Source organism: Phalaenopsis equestris, unplaced genomic scaffold (genome assembly GCF_001263595.1).
Source record: "Phalaenopsis equestris unplaced genomic scaffold, ASM126359v1 Scaffold000499, whole genome shotgun sequence".
NCBI classification, from domain to species: Eukaryota; Viridiplantae; Streptophyta; class Magnoliopsida; order Asparagales; family Orchidaceae; genus Phalaenopsis; species Phalaenopsis equestris.
In genome coordinates this window covers 119,988-125,255 of record NW_018164939.1, presented here as the reverse complement: position 1 = coordinate 125,255, position 5,268 = coordinate 119,988, and the positions used below count along the sequence as shown (strand labels likewise).

The 5,268-nt window shown below is 32.2% G+C and overlaps 1 protein-coding gene across 1 annotated transcript in view; it reads right to left on the bottom strand.

The window, feature by feature from the left end:
• Nucleotides 1-5,268, bottom strand: part of LOC110028178 (uridine 5'-monophosphate synthase) — a gene marked incomplete in the record, with an annotated part of 43,310 nt that overhangs the window by 36,836 nt on the left and 1,206 nt on the right.

The window sequence follows — 5,268 nt, the reverse complement described above, 5'->3', positions numbered from 1 at the left end:
ATATATATATATATGTAAATTAAACGTCCTCCCGAAGCGGGCGACGGAACTTCACTCCCAGCGACCGACAGCTTCTTACGGGCAAACCCCAACTCAAACTTTTTAACTTTACCCCCTTTCCGCGCCGACACTTAGATATAACCCATTTACATTATAAAACTTCAACAAAAAATTTTATATGTCGTCTAATGTGTGTTTTTTTAAACAAGTCTATTTTCACTATCACATCATTAATACATTTTCAGTCTTCTAATGTACTCGCATATATCCAAATATCTCAAGAATATAGTTTCAAAGAAGTCACGAAGAGTTGAGACAACTCAGTTGAGCCAAAATGACAAATAGAAGGAACTCCCAAATCTCGTCATAAACTCATCATAATCATAGTGAACTCGTCGAGATATGGAGAAGTTACCAACTAAAATGTAACTACCAAAGCAATGTAACTACCAGCACGCTCGATCTAAGGCTTGACAAGATCTACTCGCCCAAGCTCAAAAACTATGTGCCAATCCACCTTCGGATGAGTTGATGATTTCATCCAATCGATCAACAACTTCACCCAATTAGATGACAACTTAAGCCGTTTATGGGGCAAACATCATCTAATAATTAAATTCATTCAATTTCCATCTGTATCCATGCATAATTTAGGCTATATACCTCTAGTATTCACATGTACTTTTTTATTTTTTTGACAACTCATAAATGATTTTTTTTTTCTTTCTTTCTTTTTTTTGTGCTTAAACCTAAGCCTGAACCTATAAATAAGGGTCATAGGAAAGTTTTAGGTCCCAATTGGCTTGTGCTTAATTTTTTGCATTTAAAAATAAGTAAAATCTCAAAGCTTCTCTCTCTAGTTCCTCTCTTCATTGTAAATCATCTCCCTCTCTCTCTCTCTCTCTCCCGGTCTCTTAAATGCAATAAATCTTACTTGTAATGTTATGGCATGCCCAAAAACAAATTGGATCCAACAAATCATTTCTCAATTTACCATTCCTAACTATAAGATACCCATCCTAACGTAAGCAACTCTCAACTTCGCTGTTAACTTTATCCTTTTTTTTTCCCCTAAACTCTGGAATCCTTATAGTACAAACGACCTAATCACAGCTATATAAATTTACAAATAGTCACCAATAACAATAATGCCCATAAGTGGAAAAATGAGTTTGTCGAAGTTATGAAAAGTTAGCATATTTACCATACAAGTGAAATTATGAATGAATTTCATACAGGAATACAATCTACAAAGCAACTAATAATACCTATTTATGTAATAAAAAATACAATTAAGTTCAGAATCTGATACAACCTAAAAAATCCGTACAATTAGATGGATTGGATACTCTCTACGAATAATATACACATGAAGATAGGTTCTCTATGATTCACATCCGAGCCACTTCAAGAAATTATTCTTCCATTAATGCCTGCCATAAGTCATACAAATTCAAGCAAACCAGAAATTGCAAAGAAATTAAGTTGTCATCTAGAAAATCACAATGATACTTCAAGTGATTTCAATATGATAAACATTGCCCTAGATGTTAAAGTTTGCCGATAGTTAAAAGTTAAAAATCACTGCTACAGCGAATGAGTTATATTAAACTCGTACATATTTAAGCAACTAAAGAAGCAAAAAAAATTAAATTATCATCCAGTAAAACGTCCTTCACGTCATCAGGTAGATAATAAATATAGAAATAAATTATCTACTCGTTGAAAAGATTCATAAATAACATATCCAAAGGGGCACCAGCATTGGAAAGCATTGCAAAAAAAAAAAACAAGAAACATTATTTAACACATGAACACCCTAAACGTTTAAATAGTATATACCAAGAAAAGTATTCTTTGAAGACCAATTTTCAATAAAATTAAAATGAAAAAAAAAAAAACTAGTTTTATGTAGATGTAGATGTAGATGGAAGTAAAAAAACAAGGTTGTCCAAAAAGATTTACCGAGCGAAGCTTAGATCCAAAATCAGGTGTAAAATCAGGCAATATATCCACATGAGTTTTTAACAAGCAAATCTCAGGTCCAACCTGCAAGAAAATCCAAAGCACGTAAACTCGCTTTCAATTATAAAATGTCAATGCTAACTAAAGGCTCAAATTTCTTGCAAAGGAAAGCCATTAGGGTTCCAATTAACAAGCCACACATAAAGAAAAAAAGTTAAAATAATTGTCTAGATTTGGGTGTTACACGCATAACCATCCCATATTAAGATCCATGCAAACCCTAATTTTAAGAAACTGAAAGCCAATTAAATAGAGCATAATTAATAATATATATGTATTATAATACTCTGCAAAGTCTCTGCAATCTCAATCTTCATAAATGGAAACCTACCATGTTCCCACCCTTCAATAGGCATTATCCAAGAGGTTGGGCAACAATGTTTATCAGTGCTTTCATTGCTAACATACTACTTAGCTAAAGCCTAGCATAACTTCAGAGGACACGGTCACAGAATGTATATACAAGTGATAGAAAGTGTATTTTTTATGAGGCAATCAAGCAAATATTTTTTATTAATGATGGCAATCACAATGCCAAGTTTGTTGGGTTAATAAGTGGAACTTCAGCATATTCATATTTGTTTGGACATTTTGAAGGTTATTCACTTTTTTGTTTCATTTCGTGCAGGCAAAATAATATTGATATTGAAGAAAAAAACATGTTTAATGATTATTCCTAATGTGGGTGTGTTTTAAACAATTAAGTGCATTGCATAAATTATTAAAATATAATTATAATTAATAAATATTTTTTGGGTTAGTTCTTAAGTTTTTTTTTATACATATGATATTACATTTTATTCTGTAATTTTGTTTTTTTATTTTGATAGAAAATATAAACATTAGGTAAAAATATTATGTCAATGGCATGTCGCGTTATACTGTTTATATTTATATAATTTCTCATGTCAATGTGTGTGTTTCATAGTTAGGAATGCATGCCACTTCACCAAGAACTTGCTTATGTAGTGTTGGGGAGTTTAGCTCACTAATGCCCTCCTAAATGCCTCTAACAATTCAAAAAAATGTTCTAACACATAAATAGTTACCCTCCATGTTCAGTGTGACAGGATAATGAAAACTTCATAAATTCAAATTAGGAAGACTTGGACACCAACAACAACACCAAAAATGTTTTATACTTCCTAAGGAGATGCAATTACTCCAAAGATGCCAAGCAAAATGCATTGGCTTCCACCATAAGGGTGAAATGAAATCAACAATGGCCCCCAAACAAATGGGTAATGTAAATCTTGTTTTGTCTTCCACCACATGGGGTGATACCAAACTTGCGTTAGTTTCCACACTAAGGAATAATATAATACTTACAAGCTTCCACCTCATGAGGTGATAAAAGATTAGGTACCTTGAAATACGTTCATAAATATTGATGTACCCTAAAGGAAACTATTCTCAGGTCCCGGTAAGCACCTTCCACCCACAGCATCCAATACTCACATCTAAGGCTCAACAATTCAAAATTCAAATTTTAAAGTTCAATAATTCGATCCTAATAGTCACAACATATTCCCTACCTAATGCGCATAATTATAGCACAGAGCTCCTTGGCTATAAGTTACAATGTCATAGCGATGGCTCCCTAACTCTTAGCAATAAGATCCAACCCACAAAATCCTAAATGATTGAACCATGAGATATAAACAAAACCTTATCAACTAATTCCAAATTCATACCCCGTACATAAGCACCACATTGAGACCTAAGTGCTTAGAATTGTCATTGTAATAAAAAAAACCTTCAAAAATATATTTAAGCGGGTTTTCTTAGTTGAAAGTTTTCTCTCAAGAGGAAGGGGTAATTAACTATGAGAGTTTGCACCTTTGAGAAGTTTTGAATTCTAAATCTATACAAACCATGATAATTTGCATTAGGTGAAATTTTGCTATATTTCAATCTACCTTGAAGAAAGTATATTAGGTTCCCTCATAGAAACACCAACAAAGTTTTTTCTTTAGAAATCTTAAACTATGTCATCAAAATTTCCTCAAATAGTATCCTACACAAATTTGTTCCATCTTAACATGAAGACCCATAGTTCCTAAATCCTAACAAGGTCCTAACATCAAAGAAAAAACCATAATTAACGTCAAACCATATAGTTGCTTAATTTTTTTTATCATTTACATTGGGGTCCGCTAACAGACCCTAATTATGAAATTATAGGATATTGGCAAGTTTTGGCACTCCCCTCACCCCTCTCCCCACTCCGCTCTCCCCTCTCCCCTCTCCCCTCTCCCCTCCATAGTTTTCTTTAAGCCTGACTGATGTATCCAGGAAATAAAAGAAGTCAAATTGGGGAGAATTAAAATACAATCTCTAAATATTCCTAATTAAAAGTTTCAATCCATAATTAGGAAATGTAAATTATCTATGGAGCTTGTGCCCATGAAAAATCTTTAAACTAAAAAAAGGAAGTCTTTGTTGAGAGCAAACTCTGTAGAAAGGGCATTATCCACAATCCAATTTTGTCAACTGATACTATCTTATGGTCCATCACAAGACTATGTGGTACTCAAAGCTATCATAAACTTCAAAGAACCTCTTAAATTAAACAACAAAATATAAGGGTTCAGCGCTAGCAATTGATCACTACAAGAAAAGCGGATCTCAAATAACTAATGTGATGATAAAACACTAATACTTTTGTGAAATTTCGAAAGGCAAAGTTTGCAATCTACAGACCAAAATTAATCAAGCCTTGAAGAAAACAAAGGTAACAACAAAAAAAACTGTAAAAATATAAATTTAAACCTAATTTGGCCTAAAAGAAGTCTTTAAATAAATACATAATCTCATCTGTTTAAAGATAAATGAACAATTCTCTCAATATCAATGTAATCCTAATAATATTCAAATTCCTCCACAAATATCTTATTAGAATGGCATATATATGAATGTATCAGTACATTCATGCCAGAATGCATTTAGGGTAGAAAATTTACCTCTAAGCCTGGAATTGACAACAAAATTTGATTTTTAGTGGCATGTATTGAGCTCCAATTAGATCAAGAAGCAAAATTTAGGTCTGATTTAGCCCTTTCACTTAACTTGATCAAGATTATATCAAACATATATGTGAATATAAATAATCATTTACATAATAATATAATTTTGTTTAACATTCATATGATTATAGAGCGGCACATTTAAGTATCAGCTAATGTGACATGACCACTTAGCCTTAGAATCTCAAAGATATATATATATATATATATATATATA